At 40.8% G+C, this 14,872-nt stretch overlaps 1 long non-coding RNA gene across 2 annotated transcripts in view; it reads left to right on the forward strand.

Moving 5' to 3' along the window:
• The first annotated feature begins 1 nt into the window (after nucleotide 1).
• The window catches only part of LOC126060326 (uncharacterized), a 95,347-nt gene continuing 80,476 nt past the window's right edge, over nucleotides 2-14,872 (forward strand). For both annotated transcript variants that reach the window (XR_007513566.1, XR_007513567.1), the window contains exon 1: nucleotides 2-192. This is a non-coding gene — a long non-coding RNA (uncharacterized LOC126060326). The remainder of the gene's footprint in view (nucleotides 193-14,872) is intronic.

Here is a 14,872-nt window from a genome sequence, read left to right on the forward strand (position 1 = left end):
GCGCCCGCGCGCGCCCGGCCAGGCCCCGCCCCTCCTTGCCGCGCGCCAATGCGCCACTCGCGCGGGGGCTGGGGAAGGGGCGGGGCGCCGAGGGGAGCCCGGGCTGAACCACTTGGCGAGGCGGAGGGAGGGCGCGGAGGTAACGCGCCTCTCCTGCGGACATTTACCTATCTTAGGCAGTTATAACAAAGGGTAAGTGGAAATGTGGGTAGACTGGATCGCTGTGCCCACCCGGCCTTGACGTAGGAGGAAAAGCGACTAGGGCTTTACGGCCCTTCTCCCCTGTTCTGTGACATGGCACTTCCCTTTCGACCGTTGGTCTGGTTATCCGGCCCGGAGGTCGCGTGCCCCCGCGGTGACGGCGGGGGTCGGTGGGAATTTTGTTCTCTAGTCCCTTCCTGAGGGTCTTTCCGGCCGCCCGATGCCCTGGTGACAGTGACAGTGGTCCTCATCCATGGGAAAGTGGCCAGTTTGGCTGGCCAGTGTGCGGTTCTAAGCATGGCCTTATTCATCCCCGCCCTGCTCACTGCCGGCGGCTGGAAATCCTGAGGGGCGCCCGCCCAATTGCTAGTAATTTCTTGGCTAATGCCTCTGCGGTGAAAATGGCCGAAAAGCAGATTCATGAGAGGGCCGCCCTCATTTTACACGATTGCTGCCCTTTCCACAACCCCCAGGGTTGATTTCTGAGAGGGACCCTGACCCTTTTTTCAGTGGAGGCCCCACTCCGGCCCTTTTTTCTCCCTCCGAGAAAAGAGGCCGTTCGCAAGGCCGCCCTTGCACTTGCTGACTTTTTTGTCTCTGGAGGGAAAAAAAAATCGATGCTTGAAATGTAATTTCAATCTTTTGTTCAGGAGGATGTTGAATGAATAATTTGGGGGAAAAGCCATTGAATGCGATGCTAAGTTACTCTCTTGACAAGGTGAAATGGTCTGTTTCAGGAAGCTTTCACTTTAAAATGTCCACCTGCGTTTGCCCCAGTTTTGCCCATAATAGGGAGAGAAGGAAAAAGAACAAAACAAAACTTGAGCCAGCATGGAGTAGGGAGTCAGGAATTAGTTGCGTGAAGTCCCGGTTTGGAGGGAGCCCACAAGTGGAAAGGACGCCGGTGTGGTGTCGGTTCCTCGCCTACTGAGGCTGTGAGGCGGTGCCCATCTTGTCAGGGTAGGTGCAGTGGTGGCCCCGAGCCCGTGACGAGAGCACCGGCTTTAATGATGTCGGTAGGAAATCGCCCACTTCTTGGATAGGATGCACTTTACACGGGAAAGATGAGTGAGACCCTTTGTAGCAGCCTCCAGCTGCTTATCTCTCAGGGCATTAGGTAGATCCTGAAGAACAATCTTCTGTGTGAGAGGAAAGATAGGAGTTTGCCTGTGGCTCACTGGGAGACAATGGAAGCGCTTAGGTTGTGTTAGGGACTTCGACAGAGTTAAAGACAGGGCTCATCTCCAGACTTCACGACCTCATGCATGGTCACTCAGAGCAGGCAACAAAGAGGTTAAACCACAAACAGACAATACATTTGTTATTTTTTTCTGTTGATTTTTATTTTCCAAACCAACACTTTTACGGAAAAATAACTGTATAAGGGAAACACTCTTGCCTTAGTGGTTTAGAGCTACAGCTGCTAACCAGAAAGGTCGGCATTTCAAATCTGCCATGCACTCCTTGGAAACCCTATGGGGCAGCTCTACTCTGTTCAGTAGGGTCATTATGAGTCTAAATCGACTCGATGGCAACAGGTTTGGTTTTGGTTTGGAACTGTATAAGACTTTTATAAGTTTTTGTTTTAGTGTTTTTTTTTTAATATATATATTTAAAGCAGAATACCAATTTATTAACTTAGAATGAGTAATAAAGTTGCCAGCTGGAACAAAATGCATGTGTAGGCTGGTCAGTGCATTATCTCCCAGCAGAAAAATTTGTATAGGAAGCCAGGATATAATTAGAAGGTTATTTTATTAGTATAGAGTCAGAACAAGGGCATCAGTTAAATTCAGTGATTAGCTCATTAAGCCCTGAAGGACATCATGCTTGGTAAAGTAGAGGGTCACTGAGAAAGACCCTCAACAAGATAGATTGACACAGGGTTTAAACATAGCAGCGACTGTGAAGGTGGCACAAGATGGGGCAGTGTTTCGTTTTATTGTACATACAGTCGCTATGAGTTGGAAATGACTCCATGGCACCTGAGAACAGCACCAACAAATCTCTATGCAACTAATTCCATAGTGGGTTTGTCCAGTTAAAGAGATTAGAATCAGCTGTAGGCATATGCTTGCTTACCTACTTCTCTTTCGTGTTCACAGTATGTGTAATGCAGTGGTCAAGAGTAGGGGTTTTGGAGTCATGCCTCTGCCACTTTTTAACTGTATTGAGCCAACAACCTTTCCACACCTCCGGGTCCTCAGTCTTCAAAATTGGAATAATAGTACCATCACAGGATTATTTCAAGAATTAAATTGTGTGCAGCACCTAGCACGTCATAAGTATTAAAAAAAAAATGTTAACTGTAAGAAAATTAGTTGTATTTTTTGCAAATAACCCTTCAGTGGCTTCTACTTGCTACTAGTATAAAGACTATGCAAAGTCCCTACATAGTCTTAAAGGCCATTGTGTGATTTGGCTGCTACTTCTTTGATTGCAGAGCCCTGGTGGCACAGTGGTTAAGTGCTACCACTGTACAGTTCGAATCCACCAGTCTCTTCTTTGAAACCCTATGGGGCTGTTCTACTCTATCCTATAGTGTTGCTCTGAGTCGGAATTGACTCGGTGGCAACGGGTATGGTTTTCTTTAATCACATCTGTGCCACTCTCCCCCTCTTTCTGTCTTGCACTCTGGATTTCTTTTAGTAACAGGTCAGTTTGTTTAGTATCAAGGCAAATCAGGACACAATATTGATTATGTATTGTTTGCACTTTCCCTTCCTCCTTTCCACAAATATTTATGAGCACCTCTGTGAGGCCAGCTCTGGGATTGCTGCTATGACGGACATGGTTCCTTCCTGTGAGGGGGCGCTCTAAGTAAGAGAAGATACTTAGCTAACACCTTCTTATCCTTCCCATCCCAGCTCAGCTGCCACTTCCTGAACGAAACCTTCATCTGCAGAGATTCTCAAAGGGTCTTCTATTCTCCTTCATGGCACTAAGTACAGTTTGAAACTACAGATTTGGTGATTATTTTATGGACGTTTCTAACCCCCAATTAGGCTTTGCAAGCTTCACGAAGATGAGAAGGTGGTCTCTTTTGCTGGAGCTTTGTTTGCTAGGTGTCTGGCAGAGAACCTAGAACCTAGTGAGGTGCTTAACGTTCAAGGAGAAGGAGAGAGAAGGGAGGGAGAAAGGGACGGAAACAAAAGGAAAGAATGAATATTAAAGATGGAAGAAGGAAGTGGGGGAAATGAGAGACCCTGGCGATTATGCAAAATTAATGAAAAGAGGCCCTACTTTGTTTTAAATCAAAGCATTATACAGAATAACACTGAGAGCCCTTTACTAACAGGGAAGCACATGGCCATTCTGTTCTAAAAAGGAATAGATTTCTGATTTCATAGGTTAGTGCCCTAAGGATAAGAAAAGCCAGGATAGTTATTGGTTTATTTCATACTTAACATTAACGAGATTTGTTTAATGCAATTTCCCAACCCATAGTACATTTAACAGTAGCAATAGTCCTATGAAAGAAGAAAGTTGGGACTGGATAAATTGGTGTTTGTGAATTAGGCAGCAAATGTAACAACTCTGGTCAAGGAGAGAGTTCCAGTGAGGGTACATTTGCACTGTGAGAAGCTGTTGATTTGGCCAGAGAAAAAAGGAAGGTGATTCCAGGTATAGCAAAGAGCAGTAATAAAGGTGTGGAGATGTTGCGGAGGAAGCTCTTAGACTGTGAATTTAAGATAGTACTTTCTTTGTGAAGACAGGCCAAGAAGAGAGAAATCTAGGGCAGATGCCTCCAAAATTGTGCCAGTCCTTTGGGCCAAAACTCAGACGTCTCAGAAGGCCTTGGAAACAAACCAGCTCTAATGAGATCAGAAACAAGGACTACGTGAATTCCCTTATTTTTAGGCTTCTTGTATTTTGTTTTTATTTTTCTCGCCTGATAATTAGGTAAATCTTTTGACAATCCCAGTAAAGAAGTGAGGGATGGAAGAATGCAAAAGGTACAGGGGAGAAGACATTGAAGGAGACAGTAATAGAATGATAATAGCTAGAGTTTTATTTGTTAGACGCTGTTCTAGTATCTTCTACTGAGAACAACTCTTGTGAGATAGATAATGCTGTTTTTCAGGTGAACCAACTGACCAAAAAAAAAAAAAAACCAAACCCATTGCAATCAAGTCAAATCTGACTCTTGGTGACCCTATAGGACAGAGTAGAACTGCCCCTTAGGGTTTCCAAGACTGTAATCTGTAGAAAAGCAGACTGCCACATCTTTCTCCCATGGAGTGGCTGGTGGGTTCAAACTGCCAAGCTGCCTAACCACTGCCCCACCAGGGCTCCTTGAAGCAATTGATACGTAATTTGTCCAGATTGCAATCAAGTCAGTAGTGGAGCTGGGCCTGAGCTGTAAATTCATGCTTCTTGTTACAGGTATGAATAAACACATCAATAAATTCCTCACATTCCTTAAGGTAATTAATAATAGTAGTCTGGTTTGTACCCTTCTGTATGTTTTTCTATGAACACACATAAACAGACCTACATTTCCCTGAAAGCTGGAATTTTCTTGTCATAGTTTTCATGGCCACCTCTCCAGGACGCTACTTCAGATATAAATCATTCTTAATGGCTGAAAAATACACTATAGTATGACTGTCATACAGCTCATTCAGCTGTTGCTTTATTGAGATTCAAGTTGTTTGTCATGTTTGCCCTACATGCAGTGCTGAACCTTCGAACACATGGTTTCGTGAACCAATGTTTTCATTTATGTGAAAAAGATTTTCCAAAGTGGAATTGCTGAGACAAGGGATATATGCATACTTTAGTAGTTACAGTCAGGTTACTTTCCAAATGGCTGGCAAAACTCACATTCCTATCAGCAGGGCATGAGAATATCATTTCCTGACTCTCTCACCAGTACTGGGTGTTATCACTCCTTTTAATTTTTGTTAGTATGACATGTGAAAAATGGTAAGACAGTATTTTTATAATCTTGGGAGACCTTTACAAGCAAGATAGAATATCTAGAAGCCACAAAGGAAAAGATTGATAGACTTAGCTACATAAAAATGAAAAATTACTGCAGAAGTAAAATCAAAAGACAAAGAATTTGTAACACATATGACAGACAAATGGCTAGTACAAATTGATAAGAAAATGAAAAAAAGCCCAATGAAAACTAGAAAAAGTGGGTAATTCTTCAAGGAGGCACTGCACATGGAAAATAAACGTATGAAAAGGTGTTCAACTCCATTGATAGGGAAATGAACTCATCCGTTTGTAAGGTAAGTTTGGGAAAAAAAGGAGAGGGGCTGTGGAAATGGGAGGGAGTAGGAGATAAAATCTGAAAAATAGAATACTTTCGTTCCCCCCCCCCATCCCCCTGCCCGCATTAGTGTAGCCTCTGGTGGAGCCTCCATGATTCTGATGATGTTTTCCAAAATTTCTAATGGTACAATTCGTGGGGATGTACAATGTCCAAGTACTAGAATTCAAATCTCTCTCCTACCTAAGTGTGGAACTCTCTGGATTGAGCAAAGCCTACTTGAGGTCAAAGGCTGTAATGGCTCAACGATCAGTGACTCTTGTTAGGATTTATGTTCACCATTCCTGTTGCTGCCTAGTCCAGCCACTTGGCTATTGTCTAAAGCTATGGCTCTATTCACTTGAATCACCAATATCTTTGTTGGAATAAATTGAGATTGTTTCTGTTATCGTGTAGGTATCACACCTGCTGTCTTCACTTATCTGAAGGCTGGTGACATTCTCTAGAGATAACCTATCAGTTGCGGGCCTACCTCTTTAGACCCTCCCCCAGCCCTTCAAGAAGGTACACCCTCACCTCTTGAGACTGGTCTTTGTTTAGATTTGCCCTGAACCCAGAGCTGAACCTCTGGATGATTCCTGACATGGTCCTATGAGTGCACTCACTTGCTTTCGCTCCCATCTCCAGCTTCGCTTGCTTGGTACCTGGGCCTCTCTGACCTACCTTTTCATCTCTGATTCTTTTTCTCCTTTCTTTTGACTCAGTGCATTTGGACCCACCTCCTGCTGACTCATTTCTGGCTTGGCATCAGGATCCTTCCACTGAAAACTCCTCCACAGGTAGCCAAAGACCCAGCCCCATACCCCTGGGTAACTGTGGCTGTTGGGGTAGTATCAGGAAGGAATTCCTGTTTTTTTTTTTTTTTTGCCTTGCCCAACTCTGCTGTGTGGGACGACACAGCTGCCCTGAGGACAGAGAATGTTGATTTGGTGGGGCAGCTGGGAGCATCTGGCCCTCCCTTCAGTGGTGATGCCTTCAGAATTCATGGAGACCTTACATTCTTGCCAGAGGTTTTTTTTTTTTTTTTTTCTTTGCCATACTATGATATCTTTGTAGTCCTCTAGGCTGCCCAACTTTCCAGGATGCCTGAGTAGTCGGTGTTACAATACTATTTAACTAAAAAAGACAATCCGTGAAGGAGAAATGTAAAGAAATTTTGGTTTATCTGCATTCTGATTAAAGGCCTGGGAAAGGAATAGAGTACAAATGAGACCGTGATCAAGGTCCACTGAGGTTGAGATCCTCCTGGTGCTGGTTAGCAGAGTTCTAGCCTTTGTCTCCAGTCTTCACCTGGAGTGAGTAAATATTTTTGTTTTGTTTTAATTACTTGTGTTTTTTTATTTTATTGCACTTTAAGTGAAAGTTTACAAATCAAATCAGTCTCTCATACAAAAATTTATAAACACCTTGCTAAAAAAAAAACACCTTGCTATATACTCTTAATTGCTCTTCCCCTGACAAGACAGCACACACCTTCCCTCTGTTCTCTTCTCATGTCCATTCGGCCAGCTTCTGACCCCCTCTGCCCTCTCATCTCCCCTCAAGACAAGAGATGCCCACATAGTCTTATGTGTCTACTTCATCCAAGAAGCTCATTCGTCACCAGTATCATTTTCTATCCCGTTGTCCAGTCCAATTCCTGTCTGAAGAGTTGGTTTTGGGAATGGTTAACAGAAGGTCTGGGGACCATGACCACCAGGGTCCTTCTAGTCCCAGTCAGACCATTATGTCTGGTCTTTTTACGAGAATTTGGGGTCTGCATCCCACTGTTCTCCTGCACCCTCAGGGGTTGTCTGCTGTGTTCCCTGTCAGGGCAGTCATTGGTTGTAGCCAGGCACCATCTAGTTCTTCTGGTCTCGGGCTGATGTAGTTTCTGGTTTATGTGGTCCTTTCTGTCTCTTGGGCTCATAATTACCTTGTGTCTTTGTTGTTCTTCATTCTCCTTTGGTCCAGGTGGGTCGAGACCAATTGATGCATCTTAGATGGCCGCTTGCTAGTGTTTAAGACCCCAGACGCCACTCTCCAAAGTGGGATGCAGAATGTTTTCTTGATAGATTATATTATGGCAATTGACTAAGATGTCCCAAGACCAAGCATTCAGTTTATTCAGGAAGCTTCTTTGCTTTTGGTTTAGTCCAGTTGTGCTGACCTCTCCTGTATTGTGTGTTGTTTTCCCTTCACCTAAAGTAGTTCTGATCTACTATCTAATTAGTGAATACCCCCTCCTTCTCTCCCTCCCGCCCGCCTCTTGTAACCATCAAAGAATATATTCTTCTCTGTTTAAACTATTTCTTGAGTTCTTATAATAGTGGTCTTATACAATATTTGTCCTTTTGCAACTGACTAATTTCACTCAGCCTAATGCCTTCCAGATTCCTCCATGTTATGAAATGTTTCACAGATTCCTCACAGTTCTTTATCAATGCGTAGTATTCCATTGTGTGAATATACCGTAATTTATCCATTCATCCATTGATGGGCACCTTGGTTGCTTCCATCTTTTTGCTATTGTAAACAGTGCTGCAATGAACATGGGTGTGGATATATCCGTTCATGTCAAGGTTCTTATTTCTCTAGGATATATTCTAAGGAGTGCGATTGCTGAATCATATGGTAGTTCTAGTTCTAGCTTTTTAAGGAAGCACCAAATCGATTTCCAAAGTGGTTGTACAATTTTACATTCCCACCAGCAGTGTATAAATGTTCTAGCCTCTCCACAACTTCTCCAACATCTGTTATTCTGTGTTTTTGAATTAATGCCACCTTGTTGGAGTGAGGTGGAATCTCATTGTAGTTTTGATTTGTATTTCTCTAATGGCTAATGATTGTGAACACTTCTTCATGTATCTGTTAGCTACCTGAATGTCTTCTTTAGTGAAGTGTCTCTTCATATCTTTTGACCATTTTTTAACTGGGTTACTTGTCTTTTTGTAGTTGAGTTTTTGCAGTTTCATGTAGATTTTAGAGATCAGGCGCTGATCAGAAATGTCATAGCTAAAAATTTTTCACAGTCTGTAGGTAATCTTTTTACTGTTTTGGTGAAGTCTTTGGATGAACATAGGTGTTTGATTTTTAGGAGCTCCCAGTTATTTAGTTTCTCTTCTGCATTCTTAGTTATGTTTTGTATACTGTTTATGCCATGTGTTAGAGCTCCTAACATTGTCCCCATTTTTTCTTCCATAATCAGAGGGGAAGATTGTAAGTGTAAAAGCCTACATTAAAAAAGAAGATCTCAATTCAATAACCTAAATTTACACCTTGAGGAATTATAAAAAGAACAAACAACCCAGAGTTACCAGAGGAAGGAAACAATAAAAATTAGAACAGAAACAAAGAATAGAAAAACAATAGAACAAATGACACCAAAAGCTGGTTCTTTGAACAGATCAGTAAAATCAATATACTTTTAGCTAGACCGACAAGGAAAAAAAGAAGACTCAAATAACTAAAATCAGAAATGAAAGTGGGATAGTATACAAACCGTAACTAACAATGCACAAACACCAGAAAAGAAACTAGATAACTGGGGTCTCCTAAAAATCGAATGCTTATGCTCACCCAAAGACTTCACAAAAAGAGTAAAAAGACAACCTGCAGACTCAGAAAAAAATTTTAGCTACAACATAATCCAATAATGGCCTAATCTCTCAAATCTACAAGATACTGCAACACCTCAACAACAAAAAGACAAATAATCCAATTAAAAAATGGGTGAAAGATATGCACAAACGCTTCACCAAAGAAGACATCCAGGCAGTTAATAAACACTTGAGTATATGCTCACGATCATTAGCCATTAGAGAAATGCAAATCAAAACTACAATGAGATATCATCTCGCTCCAACAAGGCTAGCACTAATTCAAAAAACACAAAATAACAAATGTTGAAGAGGTTGTGGGGAGACTGGAGCTCTTATGCCCCGCTGGTGGGAATGTAAAATGGTAGAACCAGTTTGGAAAACAAAATGGCACTTCCTTAAAAAGCTAGAAATAGAAATGCCATATAGTCCAGCAATCCCACTCCTAGGAATATACCTGAGAGAAATAAGAGCTGTCAAATGAATAGACATACGCACACCCATGTTCATTGGTGCACTATTCACAATAGCAAAAAGATGGAAAGAACCTAAATGCCCATCAACAGATGAATGGATAAACAAATTATGTCACGTACACACAATGGAATACTATGCAATGATAACAGTGATCTCACAACATGGATGAATCTGGAGAGCATTATGCTGAGTGAAAGAAATCAGTCACAAAACGACAAATATTGTGAGACCACTATTATAAGAACTCAAGAAAAGGTTTAAACACAGAAAAAAAGTCTTTTTTGGTGGTTACAAGGGTGGGAAGGGACGGGTAGGGGAAATCACTGACTAGATAGTAGACAAGGGTTATCTTCCGTGAAGGGAAGGACAACACAGTACAAGGGAACTCAGCACAACTGGACCAAAGCAAAAGCAAAGAAGTTTCCTAGACACATCCAAACACTTTGAGGGACAGAGTAGCTGGGGCTGGGGCTGGGGCCTGGGGACCATAGTTTCGGGGATCTAGGTTAATTGGCATAACATAGTTGATAAAGAAAATGTTCTACGTTCCATTTTGGTGAGTAGCATCTGGGGTCTTAAAAGCTTGCGAGTGGCCATCTAAGGTACATCTATTTTTCCCATCCCTCTCATGGCAAAGGAGAATGAAGAAAGCCAAAGACCAAGGAAAATACTAGCCCAAAGGGCTAAAGGACCAAATGAACCAGAGACTTCAGAACTAGATGGTGCCCAGCTACCACCAATGACCACCCTGATGGGGAACACAGAGAGTCATGGACAGAACAGGAGGAAAATGTAGAACAGAATTCAAATTCATGTAAAAAGACCAGACTTAATGGTTTGACAGACTGGAGGAACCCCTAAAACTATGGCCCCTGGACACTCTGTTAACCCAGAACTGAAACCATTCCAAAGCCCACTTTTCAGACAAAGATTAGGCAAGACTATAAAATAAAAAATAATACACATGAGGAACATGCTTCTTAGTTCAATCAATTATATGAGACCAAATGGGCAGCTCCTGTCCAAAAGGAGGATGAGAAGGCAGGGAGGGACAGGAACTGCTCGAATGGACACAGGGAACCTGGGGCAGAAAGGGGGGGAGTGTGCTGTTACATTATGGGGATTGCAACCAATGTCATAAAACAATATATGTATAAATTTTTGAATGAGAAATTAACTTGAGCTGTAAACTTCACCTAAAGCACAATAAAAAGAAAGTGGGAGCACCTTCAGTGGAGCACCTACATAAAAAAGATTATTGGAGAATACTACGAACAACTGTACATCAACAAATTAAATAACCTAGATGAAATGGACAAATTCGTAGAATCATAAAAGTTACCTAAATTGACTAAGAAGAAATAGAAAATCTCAAGAGTTTGAATCAGTAATCAAACATCTCCCAACAAAGAAAAGTCCAGGACCAAATGCCTTCACTGGTGAGTTCTGCCAAACATTTAAAGAAAAGTTAACACCAATCCTTCTCAAACTCTTCCAAAAAATAGGAGGACCAATTCCTGAATCATTATATAAGGTCAGCATTGCCCTAATACCAAAGACAGATGAAGACACTGCAAGAAAACTACAGATTAATATCCCTTATAAATACAGATGCGGACATAGTTATGACAAAATACTAGCAAACAATCCAACAGCATATTAAAAGACTTATATACCATAACCAAGTGGGATTTATGCCAGCAATGCAAGGGTGGCTCAACATAAGAAAATCAATCAGTGTAATACACCACATTAGTAGAATGAAGGGAAAGAACCACATGATCATCTCAATTGAAATAGAAAAGGCATTTGACAAAATCCAATGCTTTCTCATGATGAAAACACTCAGCAAACCAGGAATAGAAGGGAACTTCCTCAACATGAAAAAGGGCATTTATGAAACACCCATAACTAACATCATACTCAATGTGGAAAGACAGAAAGCTTTGTCCTTAAGATCAGGAGCAAGACAAGTATGCCCAGTAGATCAGGAGCAAGACAAGTATGCCCAGTGTGACCACTGTTATCCAACATTGTATTGAAAATTCTAGCCAGAGCAATTAGGCAAGAAAAAGAAAGGAAAGGCATCAAAATTGGAAGGGGAGAAGTAAAACTCTCTCTTTTCGAAGATGACATGATGACATATATAGGAAACCCTAAGAACCCCCAAGAAAGCTACAAGACCTAATAAATGAACTGAGCAAAGATGCAGTATAGAAGATCAACACACAAAAACCAGTTGTGTTTTTATACACTAGCAATCAACAATCTGAAAAGGAAATTAAGAAAATACCATTTACAATAGCATCTAAAAGAATAAAATCCGTAAGTTTAACTGGGGAGGTGAAAGATCTGTACACTGAAAACTATAAAACATTGCTGAGAGAAATTAAAGAAGACCTAAATAAATGGAAAGACATCCCACGTTCATGGATTGGAATATTTAATGCACCTATTCCTCACATATCAACGGTCTCATTATCTGACATTTCGCATTTATGACAATGGTAAAAAAAAATCAGTCTATTTTGCACATTAATGAGGCAGCAGGCATGATGGCAACAGCTGTGGAGCATACCCTCCCTTGAGGAGGGTCTCTGGGCAGCCTCCGGGAAGGTGGGCCACACTGTCCAGTGTCCTTTGCTCCCTCCGGCTGGCAGGGGCACCACGTATAGCTGCTGCATAGGTCCAGCCTCCTCCATGGCCATGGCCTCCAGGAGACATGGAGGCAGCACCAAGCCAGCAGGTGTCTGCTCTGGGTTCCCAGCTCCTATGCTGCCTGACGACCTTCAGCTCAAAATTGCTATAGGGTAAGAAGGGAGGAAAGAAAGGGATAGGAGAGGGTGTTTGGAAGAAATGTATGTGAATTTAATGACATCTCCAAATGAGCCAAACTGGGCCTGAAGCCCTTGCCTTGGTGGGGCCCAGTGCATAGCCAGGCTCCCAGTGCCTTGAAGGAAGCCCTGAGCTTTGGTGACTCACCAGACCTGGAGGGCAAAGCAGGCTCCGGGATTGTGATTGCAGGGCTTGTAGGTGTGGGAGTGGAGCCCTGGATGTGGCTCTGTGAAAGAAGCTCTGACCTGGCACAGGAGGAAGGTGAAGTGGTTAATCCATGGGCCCTCCAGTAACACAGCTTGGCTTTATCCAGCTTTGTCTCCTCCAAGCCTCCTTCTCCACACAGGAATAACCCATAACTGGACTCATCACAACGAAGAGCACATCAGTAAATCTTAGCTAATAATAACATGGCTGTAACTATTTCTAAGATCATATTTTCTAAATAAAAAAAAAGAAAATCAGACAAATTGATAGTCTGAAAACAACAAAAAAAAATCCTCCATTTTCACATAATGCCGATTTTCACATAACAATCTGGTCTTTGGAACCTAGCTATGTCAATAATTGAAGACTGGGTGTATCATTAAGATGTCAATACTACCCAAAGTAATCTGCAGATTCAACACAATCCCTATCAAAATTTCAACAGCCTTTTTTGCAAAAATGGAAAAGCCAATCCTCAAATTCATACGGAATTGCAAAAGACCCAAATAACCAAAACAATCTTGAAAACGAAGACAAAACAGGAGGAATCACACTTCCCAATTTCAAAATGTACTATAAGCTACAATCAAAACAGTCTGGTACTGGCATAAAGATAAACATACAGACCAATGGAGTAGAATTGAGAATCCAGAAATAAACCCATACATTTTTGGCCACTTGATTTCTGACAAGGGTGCCAAGTCCATTCAATGGGAAAAAATAGTCTCTTTAGTGGTGCTGGGACAACTGGATCTCCACATGTAGAAGAATGAAGTCAGACTCCTACCTCACACCATATAATAATAATAATATATAATAACATTAATTCAATTGATCATTGACTTAAATATAAGAACTAAAACCATAGAACTCTTAGAAGAAAACATAGGGGTAAAGCTTCAAGACATTATTTTGACAATGAATTCTTAGATATTACATCAAAAGCACAAGCAAGAAAAAATAGATAAATTAGATTCCATCAAATTTAAAAACTTTGTGGATCAAAGAACTTTATCAAGAAAGTGAAGAGACAACCTATGGAATGGCAGAAAATATTTGGTAATCAGTAATCAAACATCCAGAGTTTAATATCCTGAATATAAAAAGAATTCCTACATTTCAACAATAAAAAGACAACCCAATTAAAAAATGGGCATCACTGAAATGTACATGTAGAAACTTGAATTTGTGTATGTTTTTGCTGTGTATATTCTTAACAACAAAAATTTGGGCAAAGGACTTAGATAGACATTTCAAAAAAGAAGAAATACAGATGGCCAACAACCACATGAAAAGATGTTCAAGGTCATTAGTCATTAAAGAAATGCAACTGACAACCACAATGAGATAGCACATCATACTCGCTAGGACGGCTATTATCAGAAGAAATGAAAAGTGACAAGCGTTGGTGAGATGTGGACAAATTGAATCCCTTGTCCATTGCTGGTGGGAATGTAAAATGGTCCAGTCACTGTGGAAATGAGTCAGACACAAAAGGACAAATATTGTATGATCCCATTTATATGAAATATATAGAATAGGCAAATGCATAGAGACAAAAGTTTCATTAGTGATTACGATAGGGTAAGGGCAGGAGTGAATGGGGAATTACTGCTTAAGTGTCTGAGGTTCTGTTTGAAGTGATAGTAGAACAGTTTGGTGAATGAAATTAATGTCACTGAATTATACACTTAAAAATGGTTAAAATGGCAAATTTTTTGTTGTATGTATTATACCACAATAAAATAAAATGTGGTTATCCTTCCGTAACCATCTGCTTAGTTATGTGAATAAGGTTACTTAGTGCTTACATCCATAAAAGTAAAAAGGAGAGGTAGAACCAATAATGAACCCTGTCTTTCTAGCAATAGTATTCTTCTATGGATTTATAAAATAATTGGGGAAAAAATCTCATTTGCCTCATAGAAACACACACATACATATATACATATTTTTCTTTTTCGTTTGATAATTATAGAAAATTATATATTTACATTATTTTGATCAGTTGTGTACTAATCATTATATTGATAACTCAAGCCAAAGGAAATTTTGCTAACTCTAGGAGCGTATGGTTATAATCAATATTTTCTAGTAAATTTATATACATATTTTAGTTCAGAGTAAGTGATAGAGTGTTTAATAAAAGACTTTTAAGGTAAAATATAAAATATATTAGCAAAAAATTCTGTGGGGGAGGCAGATTCAAGTTTACAGAGAAAAAGGTACAATATAAACTTTCCAACTATAAAAGAAGAATTTGTGGATCTATTTTTAAAGTAGATGATGG

Source organism: Elephas maximus, chromosome 17, assembly GCF_024166365.1.
Source record: "Elephas maximus indicus isolate mEleMax1 chromosome 17, mEleMax1 primary haplotype, whole genome shotgun sequence".
NCBI classification, from domain to species: Eukaryota; Metazoa; Chordata; class Mammalia; order Proboscidea; family Elephantidae; genus Elephas; species Elephas maximus.